Source organism: Neomonachus schauinslandi, chromosome 6, assembly GCF_002201575.2.
Source record: "Neomonachus schauinslandi chromosome 6, ASM220157v2, whole genome shotgun sequence".
NCBI classification, from domain to species: domain Eukaryota; kingdom Metazoa; phylum Chordata; class Mammalia; order Carnivora; family Phocidae; genus Neomonachus; species Neomonachus schauinslandi.
In genome coordinates this window covers 54,645,262-54,662,378 of record NC_058408.1, presented here as the reverse complement: position 1 = coordinate 54,662,378, position 17,117 = coordinate 54,645,262, and positions in this window count along the sequence as shown.

Sequence of the window (17,117 nt, the reverse complement as noted above, 5' to 3'; positions counted from 1 at the left end):
TGAGTGTGAGAGCCCTTAGGGTGTCACATCAGAAGCTTTAATGCTCTTTCCTCCTCCATCTGTCTGTCTAGTGGAGCGAAGGGGCCCCATCAGGAGGAAAGTTCCTCCTGAATTTATTTCACATTGCCCGGTGGTACAAGGTTAGGAATCATTTCCTGATAAAAGAGCCACCACTGGGGCGCCTGGGTGGCTCAGTCATTAAGCGTCTGCCTTTGGCTCAGGTCATGATCCCAGGGTCCTGGGATCGATTCCCGCATCAGGCTCCCTGCTCGGTGGGGGGGGAAGCCTGCTTCTCCCTCTCCCACTCCCCCTGCTTGTGTTCCCTCTCTCACTGTGTCTCTCTCTCTCTCTGTCAAATAAATAAATAAAATCTTAAAAAAAAAAAGGGCGCCTGGGTGGCTCAGTTGGTTAAGCGACTGCCTTCGGCTCAGGTCATGATCCTGGAGTCCCAGGATCGAGTCCCACATCGGGCTCCCTGCTCAGCAGGGAGCCTGCTTCTGCCTCTGACCCTCCCCCCTCTCATGTGCTCTCTCTCTCTCTCTCATTCTCTCTGTGTCAAATAAATAAATAAAATCTTTAAAAAAAAAAATCTTAAAAAAAAAGAAGAGCCACTATTTATGGTGCCCCGATGGTATGGTAGCTGTTTCACATATAGAGTCCTTTCCCCTGCCCTACTAGGTGCTTAGTATTTCCCCACATTACTCAGGAGGAAATTCAGTTTCTGAGTCTCAAAGAAAGACCAGTCAGTGAGTGTGGGAGCTGGGATGTGAACCCACCTCTTCCCCAGAGCCTGGGCTTCCTGAGGGACTGGTTAGTTCTTTATTTTACTGAAGTTAAGTAAACGTACCTGTGGGTAATACGTCAGTGTGACATGTGTTGTTAAAGAGAGGGATTTCATTACTGGAACATTTTCATCCATTCATTTCCTTTCTGAATTCTTTTATTCCACAGAGAACAGAAAAGCTCTTTCCTGATGATCAGTTAAATCCATGTAACAGATTGCAGTAAGCATGACTCAAAAGGTTTTTAATTAAGAAAGCATTACAATATATTTTATTTTAAAAGATGGAACTGCGCTCTCCCACCAGCAAAATCAAGTGGTGAGAGAGCACCAGGGAGGAGGCACAGCATTCACTGAACCTCACTGAACCAATCTGGCTTTAAGTGAGAACAGTGTGTCCTGTCCAAAATCTCAGCTCTGGTACGTTATAACCAAAGCTCAGGGCGGAAAACTGTCTCAAAAGAAAGAACTATCTTCTGTGTGGCTTTTTGCCCTATGTGAAAGCAGGAAAACATCAACTATGGAAAATCAGGAGACGACCTTATGTCAGGGGCCCCTGAGCATCCTGCTGGGAAATTGTGTGCCTGGAAGATTATCTGTGGATATAGTTCAGGTCCAGCGAGCCCCCTAAGAGACTCTCAATCTCCCAGCAACTTTTCCACAAAATCTAGCTAGCCTGTGGTCAGGGAAGTCAGAACGATTTTACTATTTGCACCAGCAAGACTGAATAAAAAGGTGAATATCCTAAAAACAAAAACAAATAAATGAAAGCCAAGAATATAATGCAGCCCAAGTTAAATATAACTGCTCTATGGTTTATTTTTTTAAGATTTTATTTATTTATTTATTTGAGAGCGAGAGCATGAGAGAGAGAGCATGAGCAGGGGGAGTGACGGGCAGAGGGAGAGGGAGAAGCAGGCTCCCCGCCGAGCAGGGAGCCCAAGGTGGGCTCGATCCCAGGACCCCGGCATCATGACCTGAGTCAAAAGCAGATTCTTAAGCAAATGAGCCACCCAGGTGCTCCCCCGCTTTTTTACAGTTTATATCATTGCAGCGTTTTGTGTTGATTCTGTACTCTTTCTGGAATCTTGCTTCACTCTTGCTGCAGCAATACTGACATTTGGGGGTCTCCTGTGCCCCTCTGATTGTTTCTCCACCTTAGCTGGGTTCTTTTCTTCCTTCTGCCCCATACCTGTGGGTGTCCCACTGCTCCTTCTGCTGATCCCTACCTTTCTCACAACATACACAGTCACTTGGAGAGCTTATTTGTGGTAACTGGCCTTCCAAATGGCTGTTCAGGGACGCCTGGGTGGCCCAGTCAGTTAAGCATCTGCCTTCGGTTCAGGGGTCATGATCCTGGAATCCTGGGATTGAGCCCCAAGTCAGACTCTCTGCTCAGCGGGGAGCCTGCTTCTCCCTCTCCCTCTGCCCTTCCCCGCTGCTTGTGCTCCTCTGTCTCTCTCTCTCAAATAAATAAATACAAACTTTCAAAGAAATGGCTGTTAAAGATCCTGCTTCCCAGTCTTCACACCCTTATGTCTCCTCCCACATTGTATCAGAGCTGGTCTGTATGACCAATAACATTGGCAGAAGCGATGACATGTGATGTCTGAGATTAGGTTTTAAAAGACTGTGGCTTTCTTCGTGGGATTCTCAGGCTTTTCTCCCTCACTTGGATCACTCACCTGGGGGGAAGCCATGTTGTGAGCAGCCCCGTGGAGAGGTCTACCTGGTGAGGAAATAGGCCTCTTGCTGATAGGAACATGAGCAAGCTTAGAAGGGGATCCTTCGCCAACACCTCCCCTACCCCCCATCAAGGATCACCCTGGGCCGTGGTCAGGTGGGCATCATTGACTCCTTAGGCATTGACCCAGCCTATGTGTATGCAGTTAAAGGCAAAGTGGAGGATATGAATAGAGAAAAAAAGAAAGAAAGAAAGAAAGAAAGAAAGAAACGGGCAAAATAAATAAAAGGTAATATCTAAAGTCTATTACTTTTTTTAAGATGGAAAAACCTAATGTGTTTATATGCTAGAGGGAAAGAGCCAACAGAGCAGAAGTGTAAGTATTAACAATGATAGGAGCTGACATTTATTAAGCATATCCATGTGCCAGGAGCCACGCTAAGCACTTTACCAGGATTATATTACTAATCTTTCATAACACACTTTTAAAGTAGGTACTGTTATTAGCATGATATTTTACAGATGAGAAAAGCAAGGCTTTGTCCAATTTCACCCAGTGCGGATGATATAAATAAAGGAGTTCTGCACTGCTGAGCTCTGGAATGCAAAAGTAGATGTCTTTGCTGGTGTGGAAGCCAAGCTTCTGTTTAACAAGCACCTAGTAAATGCCAGGTCCTTTATTTACATTAACTCCGATGCTTATGTGTCCCTTGGGGAGGGAGATAGATCTCCCCTTTAGAAAAGTGAGAAACCAGAGCCTCCGTGGCTACTGACTTGCTCAAAGTCTTCGTCTTTTCTCTTTAAACACGCTGTCATGAATTATGATGAATGTGGGGCTCTGCAGCCTCAAATCATTCTCAAGACTTGTTTCCAACTCTTCTCATCTAGTGAACTGAAATGAGAATTCCTAGCTCAGAAAATGATGTTCTTGAGAGCTGCCGGGGGCCCCGCCCTTCTAAAGAGGCTTGACTCAACGACGGTGATTGAGACCATCCTGGCAATTCTACCTTTACTTTTGACAGTGGAACTCTTAGTCCCACTTTTTTTTTTTTTTAAGATTTTATTTATTTCAACTGAGAGAGACAGTGAGAGAGGGAACACAAGCAGGGGGAGTAGGAGAGGGAGAAGCAGGCTTCCCGCTGAGCAGGGAGCCCGATGTGGGGCTTGATCCCAGGACCCCGGGATCATGACCTGAGCCAAAGGCAGACGCTTAACGACTGAGCCACCCAAGCGTCCCCTCTTAGTCCCACTTTTAATGACACAGGCATGGTACTGTTGACAACGTTCATCTGACTGAATAAAGCAACCAATCTTTTGTATTTCTTTTCAAAAAAATTGCAATGTGCACAATATTTTGCTTTGATCATAAACATTTTCTGAAGATAATCAGTAGTAAGCAATTAAAAAAATGTTGAAAGAGACTAGGAAATGTTAAAGTCTTGATGAATGAGAAGTTTGGAGAGAGAGAAAAAGATCACAAGTAGGAAAGACAGCATGTTATTAATTTTGTCTTTGACCAGCAAATGTCACCTGAAATGTTTATGTTGGTTCCCATTTTCCAAAACACAGTCCCATATATGCTCATTTGCCCTTCACTAGGAATGGGCAAATGAAGCTGGCCCTTCAGTTAGGAATGCTTTCATCTACTAATTGCAGGAAACCAGCTTAAATAGATGGAGGCTGTTTTTCTCATTTAATGAGACATGTGGAGGTTGCCTGAAATCTACTACAGCAAAGTACATGTCATGAAGAGGACAACTCTCAAAAATGTGTAGTGATGAGGATTGCTTTTAAACTAGTAATTTTGGGGCGCCTGGGTGGCTCAGTCATTAAGCGTCTGCCTTCAGCTCAGGTCATGATCCCAGGGTGCTGGGATCCAGCCCCGCATCGGGCTCCCTGCTTGGCGGGAAGCCTGCTTCTCCCTCTCCCACTCCCCCTGCTTGTGTTCCCTTTCTCGCTGTGTCTCTCTGTCAAATAAATAAATAAAATCTTAAAAAAAAAAAGTCAGGTTTATTGAAGTATCATTTACATACAGTTAAATTCACCCTTTTTATATGTGTGATACAGTCATGTATCCACCACTTTAATCAAAATACAGAATATTTCTGGGGCACCTGGGTGGCTCAGTCGTTAAGCATCAGCCTTCCGCTCAGGTCATGATCCCAGAGTCCTGGGATTGAGCCCCGCATCGAGCACCGCATCGAGCCCCGCGTTGAGCCCTACGATGGGCTCCCTGCTCGGCGGGAGGCCTGCTTCTCCCTCTCCCACTCCCCCTGCCTGTGTTCCTGCTCTTGCTATCTCTCTCTGTCAAATAAATAAATAAAACTTTAAAAAAAAATACAGAATATTTCCTTTGCCCCAAAAAGTTCCCTTATGCCTTTTTGTGGTTAGTCCATCCCCCCTCTCACTTGGCATCCACTGATTCGATTCTGTCTCTATAGTTTTGCCTATCCTGGAATGTCATATAAATGAAAATATATAACATGCAGCCTTTTGTTTCTGGCTTCTATCAATTAGCATAAATGCTTTTGAAACCATCCATGTTGTTGCATAAATCAGTGGTTCACTTCTCTTTATTACTGAGTAGTATTCTATAGTATGGATGTACCATAATGTTTATCCTTTTACCAGCTGGCAGACACTTGGGTTGTTTTAAATTTTGGATGAACAGTAATGTGTGAGTTTACTAGGGCTGCTATAACAAAGTACCACAACCTGGATAGCTGAAACAACAGAAATGTATCATCTAACAGCAAAAGAATAAGAGGGAAAAAACCCGAAACATTCACCAGTGCAAGGAAATGGAAAGGAAGCTTAAGTTTGTCTCCTGAGAAGTCTCCTGAGAAATTGAAACTGTCTTGCACCTTACAGATTTGAGGGTTGAACTGATATTACCTAAGTGGTCCAGAAACCCCCAACGTGAGAAATGATTTAGAAATTAATCCCTCTTAGGGGCACCTGGGTGGCTCAGTCGGTTGTGGCCAAAAATGTGACTCTTTAGCAGTTTTTTCTTGATAGAAAAGAGACTGTTACACGGCAGAAAGTTCTTGAGTGTTCTCTGTTCTCATATCTTCATTTTGGAAAAGTCTTCAGAAGGGAGCTGGCCTTAAGGAATGTCAGGATGGAACCCCCCCCAAAAGGGTCTTTTATTAGAGAATTGGAATTAATAGCAAGATGATTAAATGAAGAATATAGTTGCTGTGAAGGCAGATGGAATTAGGACCAACAGAAGCTCTGATTAGGCGTTTGATATCCAAACTCTAAGTGGAAGAAGTTTTAAAAAATCTTTATGGAAGAATGGGAAAAACAATAGTTAAATGGTGATATTTAATGCTTGAGTTTCATGAAAGAAAAGAGCCTAACTCCTACCTTGGCAGATATATTTCTAGTCTTACTCCAAATATTTACTTTTTATTTAGCCAAACGGTTCCAGGGAAAGTGGGAAAATTATGTTCATATTTATTCTTTTTGTTCTTAAATCATCCTGATTATTTCAGTCACATCTGGAGCAAGTTTACAATTGGGCGGCCACTGCCAAATACAAGGATCCAATATTTACTTGGGAATATCGACTACAATCGCAAGCAGAATGCCAAAAAGGAAATCACCAGTCTCTTTAGAGCTGACTTGTACTTTCCAATTAACACAGTACAAGTATCTGATCATAATCCCCTCTCAGAAATAATATGAACTGCCGGTGAATGGACATAGGAGGGAGATGAGGATGAGGTAGAGGATGAGAGCCTTTAGCAAGAGACAACCTGTTTACAAAAACAGGAGCGGGCTGCTTTTGGAAGTCATCAGGAACAATGGCCTGGGGCCAGTCTTACTCATAATAAAATAAGGAAGGGAGAAATCACTCCAGATTGTAAAAGTAGATTGGTAAATATTTTAGCTGCATACTTCTGGGAAAGCTATTTTCTCTCCCCCCTCACCGTCCCCCTTAAGTAGGGCATACTGTTCAGAATTTAAAAACCCGATGGCCAAGTTTTTAGGATAAACAAGACTTTGTGGCTCTAGAAGGAACCCTGTCTTGAAATCTGATTTAGTGTGGAAGTCAGGGTGCAGGAAGAGGAGGAGGAGTTGTTAAATAAAAGGAATAGGGACGTTACAAAGAAATGATGAGGTTCGAAATGCCTGGATTTTGTTCCAGGCGCTCGTACTTCTCCCGGCCACGTTAGGCACGTATAATACGTACGAAGCCAATTTGGCGAAGCCCGGAGCCGCCTGGGGACCTGGAGAAAGTTCAAGTGTGAAAGCCATCGACACGTGGGACTTAAGCTGTGCATATAGAAACATGTTGTAGAAGACAACACAAGCTTTTGGGGAAAGCAGGATAATATAAACTTTGGGGGAAAACATAAGCTTTTTAGGAAAGCCAGGAAAAACTGACACTACATAAGATACAGAATAAGAAAAATGTTCCATTGACTAAATTAGATAGAAGAATATGAAGTTAAACACCAGAAATAATAGAAAATGCAGAGCATGGCTGGCTTTCCTGCTATTGTTGGTGGACACTGGTTTGAAGGAGAGGGTTTAAAAACTGTTCTCTCAAATCCGTGGTTACAATGCAGAAGGAGCCCCTCCGCTGAAGAAAAGTTCAGATGAGAAATGAGTTTTACCTTAACGGATAGTAAACAGGTTCCGTTTAGTGCTTGCCAGCAAGATTGACGGTTAAAGGCAAAAAGTTGCAAAACTATGAGTTCTCCAGTTTTCTTATAAAAGAAGCCATTGTTCAGGGCACCGGGCTGGCTCAGTCAGAAGAGCATTCGACTCTTGATCTCAGGGTCGTGAGTTCAAGCCCCGTGTTGGGTGTAGCGATTACTCAAAAAAAAAAAAAAAAGAAAGAAAGAAAGAAACCATTGTCTGCTGAGCTAGTAACATTTTCTTGTTAAGAAAATTGTATTGTAGGGGCACCTGGGTAGCTCAGTCGTTGAGCATCTGCCTTCGGCTCAGGTCATGATCCCAGGGTCCTGGGATCGAGCAGCATCTGGCTCCCTGCTCCGTGAGAAGCCTGCTTCTCCCTCTCCCACCCCCCCTGCTTGTGTTCCCTCTCTCACTGTGTCTCTCTCTGTCAAATAAATAAAATCCCCAAAAAAGAAAATTGTATTTTATATAATGCTAAAAGGTGTACATTTTGCTCTTCATTTTATGGAAATATACTTTGACTTATTTTTTAAAATGCTTTGAAACAGTTCTGGTGTTGCAGCAAGGTGTGGAAATTAATGATTTTTAAAAATTGTATAATTTTGATATAAAAGAGTCAGTGGCAACCTAAGTTTATCTTACTGGTGCATGGTTTCCAAACCCTATAAAAGATTAACTTATCTCAGGGCTTATCAACCTCAGCACTCTTGACATTTTGACCCAGATAATTCTTTGAAGTGGGGGGCTCTTTTGTGTATTTTAGAACAGTTAGCAGCATCCCTGACCTTTCCCAGCTAGACACCTGTTGCAACCCCCAACCTATGACAAATCAAAATGTGTCCAGATATTGACAAATGTCTGGAAGGGGGTTACCCCAAATCACTCCCAGTTGTGAGGCACTGGTTTATTTTATTTATTTTTAAAGTAACTTCCAGGCCAACTTTAGAGAGCACTTTACAGAGGAGATGGTGAAGGCAGAGCACATGCTATGCTTTCCAGGCTTGGAAATGGGTGGAATCGGTTGCCCTCAGCTCTCACTGCGCATGGGGTCAGAGCCTGTGAACAGGAAAGCAGGTAGCTGGAGAGAGGCGCAGTCAGGTGGGACCCAAAAGATTTGATGGGTTTTTCATCGAAATTGTGGTTTTCCTTGTTACAGTGATCTCTAAGGCTTAATTCCTTTACACAGGAATTAAATAAGATCCTTTATCAATGCAACAAATGTGAAACACTTGCTCTGTCAGGTCTGGGCTAGGATACAGGGTTGAATCCAATCAAAGACTATTAATCAGGGGCGCCAGGGTGGCTCAGTCGTTAAGCGTCTGCCTTCGGCTCAGGTCATGATCCCAGGGTCCTGGGATCAAGCCCCGCATCGGGCTCCCTGCTCGGCGGGAAGCCTGCTTCTCCCTCTCCCACTCCCCCTGCTTGTGTTCCCTCTCTTGCTGTGTCTCTCTCTGTCAAATGAATAAATAAAATCTTAAAAAAAAAAGACTATTAATCAATTTAGAAGGGAAACAGAAGGTTGAGAAATGAGAAACTGTCAGCAGCAAGGAATTCATGGGCCAGAGAAAGGTCTTTTAAAAAGGTTTTGGTTTTTGGGCGCCTGGGTGGCTCAGTTGGTTAAGCAACTGCCTTCGGCTCAGGTCATGATCCTGGAGTCCCAGGATCGAGTCCCGCATCGGGCTCCCTGCTCAGCAGGGAGCCTGCTTCTGCCTCTGACCCTCCCCCCTCTCATGTGCTCTCTCTCTCTCTCTCATTCTCTCTGTCTCAAATAAATAAATAAAATCTTTAAAAAAAAAAAAAGGTTTTGGTTTTTTTTTAAAGGATATAAAAGATAATGAGCAGAGACTGAAGTCAGTAATAGGCACAGGCATTAAAAAAAAAAAAAAAAAGGTAGCCCCATGATCAAGAATAGCCAAACTATCGAGAGAGCCCAAATGCCCGAGTGATGAACGGATAAAGAAGATGTGGTATATGTACATAATAGAATACTACTCAGCCATCAAAAAGAATGAAATCTTGCCATTTGCACGATGTGGTTGGAGCTAAAATATATCATGATAAGCAAGTAAGTCAATCAAAGACATGCTATATGATTTTACTCATATGTAGAATTTAGGAAACAAAACGGGGGAACGGGGGCACCTGGGTGGCTCAGTCGTTAAGCGTCTGCCTTCGGCTCAGGTCACGATCCCAGGGTCCTGGGATCGAGCCCCGCATCGGGCTCCCTGCTCGGCGGGAAGCCTGCTTCTCCCTCTCCCACTCCCCCTGCTTGTGTTCCCTCTCTCGCTGTGTCTCTCTCTGTCAAATAAATAAAATAAAATCTTTAAAAAAAAAAAAAACGGGGGAACGTACGGGAAGTGGAAAAGTAAAAAGAGAGGGAAACAAATCATGAGACTCTTAACTATAGAGAACAGACTAAGGACTGATGGAGGGAGGTGGTTGGCGGATGGGCTAGATGAGGGATGGGCATTAAGGAGGGCACTTGTTATGATGAGCACCGGGTGTTATATGTAAATGATGAACCACTGAACTCTACTCCTGAAACCAATATTGAACTGTATGTCAACTAACTAGAATTTAAATTAAAAAAAAAGTAACATGGTTCCAGTATTAGCAGAAGTAGTGCAGCTGGGCTCTAGGAAATAATCCTCCCATTCCCCTCCATCTTACTAAACTTCACGGGCCCCCATCTTTTAAGATAGATGTTGAGAACATGTTAGATGCTCCAGAAGAGAGTAGCTGATGAGCAGGCACAGCTTCATGGGCCTGTGACACATGCAATCACACAGGGTGCTCTCAGAAGGGCACTGCACTTAGTTAAAAGCTCGGTTGCTCTCTTGAAATCTTTAAGAATTATCTTTGAACTTGTGTTTTGTAAGTGAAGTCCAATGGGACCATGAGCATGCTCTTATCCCCGTGCCTTGCCACACATCTGCATACAGCATTCATGATTGTTACCCAGCTTCTATGACACACTTAACTTGCACTTGCGTTGAGTTTCCCCAAGCTCCCATGTATCCTGGGCCCAACAGATACATGGGTGGGAAGCCCCAACAGGCCACCCTTTCCATTAGAACCAGACCTTGCTTCTAACACAGGAAGAAGGTAAGGGCATTCAAAGAAATAAGAACGACCTTGAAACCAGAGCCCATCCTTCTCTCCTCCTATTTCTCTGTATGAGCCAAACACTTGTACTGAAACTGATGATCTAGAAGGGATGAGAAGATACAGCAATTCATAGTTCCTTTTCCTTCCAGTCCTTCCTTATTCATCAGCAGGTAGACAGTGTTTGGAGAAGGCACACATTTCAAGAAGTGAAACAAAAAGTTTTGCGCAGCATTTTCATTGTTCTGATAAGAATGAAACACATATGCATATATGAGTTAAAAAAGACAAATTGTGCAGTGCTGGTGATTCTACCCACAAGAAAAAATTCTTATAATTTGCATTTAAAACTGGCATTGTGTAATATAAGATGAAAGGTAAGATTTATTCTAACGATTAGAAATTTAAAATTTTCTTTACCTAGAATAATTACCCACACTATGCTTTTAAAAGTTATTCTTATTATTAATTGTGATAAAATACACATAAAATTTACCGTCAACCATTTTTAAGAGTACAGTTCAGGGGCTTTAAGTGCATTCACCGTGTTATGCAACCATCACCACGTTCCATCTGCAGAACTCTTTTTGTCTTGCAAAACTGAAATTCTGTACCCATCAAACAACACTCCCATTCTCTCCTCCTTCCAGTCCCTGGCAACCCCCATTCTACTTCCTGTCTCTGTGAATGTTACTACTCTAGGTACTTCATAGAAACAGAATCACACAATTGCTGTGCTGCTGTGACCGGCTCATTTCACTTAACATAATGTCCCCAAGGTTCAGCCATGCTGTAACATATGACCAGATTGCTTTCCTTTTTCAGGCTGAAGAATATGCCATCGTTTTGTATGTATATACCGCATTCTGTGTATTCATGAGCAGCAATTCACTGGCAACAATGCTGTGAATAATGCTGCTGCCGTGGACATAGGGGCGCAAATATCGGTTCGAGTCCCTGTGTTCAATCCTTTTGGGTATATATCCCGAGCGGAATTGCTGGATCAAATTACAGTTCTAGTTTTGATTTTCTGAGGAATCTCCACACTGCTTGGTGCAGCAGGTGCGGCATTTTGCAGCCTCACCAACAGTGCATGAGGGCTGCGGTTTCTCCACATCCTCGCCAACACTTGTTTTCTGTGTTTTCGGGTCACCTTCCTACTGGGTGTAAGGTGGGATCTCATTGTGGCTTTGACTTGCATCTCCCCATGATTATTGATGTTGACCCAATTATGCTTTATAACTAATAAAAATATTTTTAAAGGAGAAGACTTTAGATATCAATACTTTATTTTTTTAAAATATTTTATTTAATTATTTGAGAGAGAGGGAGAGAGAGAGAGAGAATGAGTGGGAGGGTGGGGGCAGAGGGAGAGAGAGAAGCAGGCTCCCCACTAAGCAGGGAGCCTGATGTGGGGCTCAATCCCAGGACCCTGGGACCATGACCTGAGCTGAAGGCAGATGCTTAATGACTGAGCCACCCAGGCACCCTGTATCAATACTTTAATGTCACTTTCTTCCTGTTCTTGAACAAGTTGCCCCACATTTTCATCTTGTACTGGGTTCTGGAAGTCATGTAACCAGCTCCGTTGATGGGGAAAGAAGCTGGACAGTGACTTTAAATAATCTGGGCCTGTGGTATTTCTTTACAAAGAGATATTGATCACCTGTTGCCCATCTCTCTTGACTGAGGAAATGGAGAAAATAGACTTAGTAGACATTTTAGAGACTTATTTATAAAGGATAACCACCTGGTGCAAGGTGCCGTAGCTTGAGGTAAAGATCTGGTGATTGGTTTCCCTTGGGACTTCAGCTTCTGCTCTGTCTCACATCACCAGTGCCAGTGAATCTCCCTCTGAGTATTGATCGTCCGGTTAGGGAGGTGGGGGCAGATCGCAGGATGGGCCAGCGTTGTCTTGTAAGGCACTTGCCTCATTTGAGGCTACTGTATAGCTTTCAAGCCAGCAGGAGTGAAGGGAGAAAGGGAACTTTCAACACAGGTCATCAGGCCACTTCTGCAGGCCCAGAAAGTTCTGGGGCATCTGAGGACCCCACATTCTCCGGTGCGTCTATGCAGATATCCCCATCCCAAATCTCTAGGTCCTATTCCTCACCTACCAGGACCCTGACTCTGGTGTAGGAGACTTGTTTCGGCTAATTCATCCTTCTGTGAAGTGATCTCACTCTTCTGGGTAAGTCCTGGGCCTGGTCTTCAACTCTTCCTGCTTCCGAGCTTCAGGAAATGGAAGTCTCTTTACATCCAAAGAGACCCTCTAATTCTCACATTTTGCTTTAAATTCAGGCTCGGTTGCCCTGCACCTGTCATTTTCCTTGTTCAGGGCTATGGATGCTGTTCAGCAGTTGGCTTTCCATTCCAAAGTCCTCATAATTACTCTGTCCTCTGTTGCTCTCAAATGCCAGAGATATTGCATAAACATACGCATTCTCTTTCACATGTGTCCCTCCGCCTTCACGAGAGGCGAACATTTTAGCAACTGTACCTGCTACCGCATGCCAGGGACTGTCAATATTGGTACCTCCAGCGACGAGATCTGTGTTGTCCTCCTATCAATGGTGATCTAATTCCACAATCCTATCCTTAGAATCTGTTTTCTAGGAGCACTCCTAGTACCAACCATCTTAGTTGGGTTGTTTAGAAACATCTGGACCCAGGGATTGGGGTCCACTTGTTTTGTTGAGGGAGTGCTTTTTAGGAGAAAGCCTCCAAGGGTCTAAGGGATGCAGGATAAGGAAGGAAGAGATGGCCAAGCAAGGATGTGGTCTCAGGGAAAGTCTGGTCTTGGCTGATCTAAGGGTGTGTGTGTGTGTGTGTGTGTGTGTGTGTGTGTGGCCTCTGAAGCATGTATTACAATATAGAATTGTTCCACCTTGACATATTGGGATCAGCCTTTTGAACCCCAGTATCAGTCAGTCACTGGCTCTAGGATACCCTTAGGGGTGGAACATAACCTCCAGGAAGGTGGCTTCCAGTGGCTGAGTGCTGTTCTCCAGAGAAGGGGGCAACTCTGAGCCATTAACAGCCAACATTCACGGTAGCTGAAGAATGGGATCTGGGCATCAGATGCACTTCCCACCCTGCGTCTAGATGGTGACTCTTATGGACTATATCACTGGGATTCCTTGCCCTCTGCTTTCTAATTGGGTTTTAAAAAAATGGGAGCCCTAGCACCAGATCACATGGAAAAAGAACAAGGTCAGGGTATTTATGCAACAGGCTTCCTCACTGTAAGATCACGCTAGGCTGGCTGAGCCTCCCTTGACCAAAAGCCAATATAGCCTTGTTCATGTGACTTTCTCCTTCCAAGTTTTGGTAACCTCTCCCTTCCCTCATCCCTTCAAACCCAGGTGTTGCACTGCCCCTTATAGCTTCTCTAAGCCCAGTCCACACCTTTGTTAAAATAAATCAAGGAGTCTTTAATAAAGGGATTGAGTGGGCTGTGACCTGTGGAGACTCAAATGAGGTATGCCATCCTGGCAGCAACTGATGGGACCAAGAGTCTAGTTTTTACCGCAAGGACATGAAGAGTCCATCAAAGGGTTTTAAGTAGAAGAGTGGAATAATCGGAATTTTTTTTTAACTCTCAATTTTGATTTGTCTTAGCTATCTGCACCATGTAGGTTTTCCAGTATTTTTTTTTTTCAAGAAAGAGACAAGAATATTTTATTTCCTGGGCCCTCATGTTTCTAATGGTGTGTGTGTGTGTGTGTGTGTGTGTTTGGTTTTCATGCGTCAGTGATAACTGCTATAAAATCCTTGAGTCATAGTTCAATCCTCTCGACTCCATGGATGTTTTTCTAGTGTTCTAGAATTTCTAGAATTTAGTGTTAGAGAATACTGAGGCAAGCCTACTTTTTTGTTCCTTGTAAGTGGCCCATGTTTCTGCCTCGATACTTACAGGATTTTCCTCTTTAATCTTATGATTTATATACTCCGCTGCAATGTATCTTAATAGGTCCTTTCTTAGAAGACAAAACCTTTGTCCCACTGGACTTTTTCAAAGTTTAAGTTTGCTGGATTGATTGATTGGAATAGGAACACTGTCCCATTCTTAGTGGTTGCTGTTTCCGTCTCCTAGAGCTGCCACCATTGTCTCCATTTACATTTTTGGTCTTTTTCATCTGTGTTCTGTGAGGGCTTCTTGAGTCTCTTCTCCATAGCTCTGAATTTCTTTAGTTAATTCTACTTACTGCTTCAGTAAAGCGCTTAGTATTTGAGTTGCAATTTGTTTCTTGTCAATCCTTGCTTATTGTAACTTGCTCCCCTTCTGGCTGACCTGCCTTCACAACTCCTTTAATTCTTCTTTCATCTCACCTTTTCCCTCTTTCTCACTTTCTGAATTACGGAGATCATATCTTACATCTTCTCATGGGTGCCGAGGTACTCTAAACATTCATTTAGTTCCTGTAGTACATCATTTTCAAAATCATGGTCTTCCTCTGCTTCTTCAGGATCATTGACTCATCCATTCAACAACTATTTGAGCACTCAGTGTGACGCTTGCCGTCCTAGTGAGTAGTATGAGATACATTGGAGAACAGATGAGACCAAAAACCTCTCTCCTCATGAAGCTTACATTTGGATGGATGGAGAAAGACCATAAACTACAAAGCGTTAGAAGGGTTAATTGTTCTGGAAGAATAGAGGGGGGTTGGATGGTGACTCAAGGAGACTTCTTTGCAAAGTTGGAACGAGCAAGGACTTGGAACCTGGGAATCATTCACACAGCTCTCTGAGGAGGGACGTTTCAGGCAGGGACACAGCAGGCACAAGACCCTGAGGCAGGACCATGCCTAGTGTGTTTGAGGAACAGTGAGGAGGCTGGTGAGGCTGCAGCGCAGTGAACAAGGGAAGGACAGGCAAAGAGGTCAGAAAGGAACTTGGGATAAATCGTGAGAGAACTTACATGCCACCAAAAGGGTTTTGGCTTTTACTCTAAAGAAGATGGAAAGCCATTGGAGAGTTTTGAGCAAAGACGTGGTCTGATTACACTTTGAAAGAATCCTGTCCATGATCTGTTGAGAACAAGCTACGGGGAGGGGGAATGGTAGAAGCATGGAGACCACTTGGAAAGCGGTTGCAGTATTGCAGGTGAGAGAGGATGATAAGCCAAGGACCAGGTGGTCACAGCAGACACATGAGAACTGGCCAGACTCTTGCTGTATTTTTTAAAAAGACTTATTTATATTTATTTTAGGGAGAGAGAGAGAGAGCAAGAGGAGGGGCAGAGGGAAAGAGAAAATCCCTAGCAGGCTCCCTGCTGAGCGCACAGCCTGACCCAGGTGCCCCTTGTGCTGTATTTTAAGGTCGAACCAGAAGGATTTCCTGACCAATTAGATGTGGGTTGTGAGAGAAATGGAGTATGACTCTATGGCTTTTGGCATAAACAAGTGGAAGGATTCAGCTGTCATCAACTGAGATGGGAAGGAATGCTTGTGGAGTAGGTCTGGGGGAGCAGATTGGAATTTTGATTCGGACCTGCTAAATCTGAAATGAGTAATCATGAAGATGTCAAGTAGAGTATTAGAGGAGTCTAAATTCAGAAGTCAAATGGGAGACGTAAGTTTGGGGCGTCAGCCCATAAATGCCATTTCAAAGTCTAAGATGAGGTAAGATTTCCAGGGGGGATGTGTGTGGAGAGCGGACCCAGAGCAGACTCCTGGAGCAGTGCAAGGTTAAGAGTTGGGGAGAAGAAGAGCAACTAGGGAGGTAGGAAGACATCAAGCCCAGGAAGCGAGGTTTAGGAGAAGAGAGCAATCAATCACATCAAAGGCTGCCACAGTGGGACCAGGAGGCCTGAGTGGACTCCTGGATCTCGCAATGCAGAGGTCATGGCGACTCTGACAAGAGTAAATTCGGTGGAGGGTGGGAGCAAAGGCTCAGCTGACCCGTTGAAGGGAATGAAGGAAAAAGAACTACAGACCGCAAACATTGGCAAAGTCTTCCAAAGACCGTTGCAGAGAGATGAGGTGGAAGCTCACGGGGTGAGTTGGAGGACGAGCTGGTTGGGGTTATTAAGAAGGTAGAAACAATAGCCTATTTGTGTGTGGCTGGGGAGGATCCAAGAGGACATCCTCTTTCCCTTACTACACAGATCCCAAGTGCGTCGTCGAGAGTCCTCAGACGAGGGCCTGACCCATTACTCAATACATAGGGTAAGTAAGTGCACCGCCCTTGCTTGGCCCTGCTCAGTTGTACATGTGGCGACTAGTGAGCACCCTTCCTATACCTGCAGCTGAAAAGCAGGCTGCTGCTCACCCGCCCTACAGTAGTTTCTAGCATTTAATAGGCATTCGCCAAGTGTGACGAATCTGTGGGATTCAGGAACAGATCTGACCTTCCTGACTGGTTCTCCCACACATTCAATGACTGGATTAAACACTATCGTTTTCAGAATGCAGTTGCCACGGTGCTTCCCACCTCCATTCCTAACTACAGCACTTTACATCTCAGGGTACAGTCTGCCCCCAAAATCCTCCCCCTGCCAGACCGTTTCGGAGGATTAGAAAGATGAAATTTAGTGTGTAGGTAGGTGGAGGCAGGTTGAAGACTATGACCACCACTCTGGTTGTTTCTAAAAGTAGCACCAAGCAGCTGAGGGCTACATCAGGTTTTCTCACTGGAATGTCTAAGTTTAAGAGAATGTGTCCTTCTTCCTCTCTTTCAAGCAGACATGAGAAGTAAAGCCCGAGTATTCCATCACTGTTTTTTCCACAGGTGAGACTCAGTGATTTTACAGAGAATTTCCTCCTTGATTCCATCAATGGGTTGTGCATTGGGCATAGCTTTTGGTGATAGAGTACTTTATCTTTCTCTTATTCGCCGCCCCCCCCCCCGCCCCCCGCCACCACCGTGTACTCTGTTGGGAAGCTGGGACAG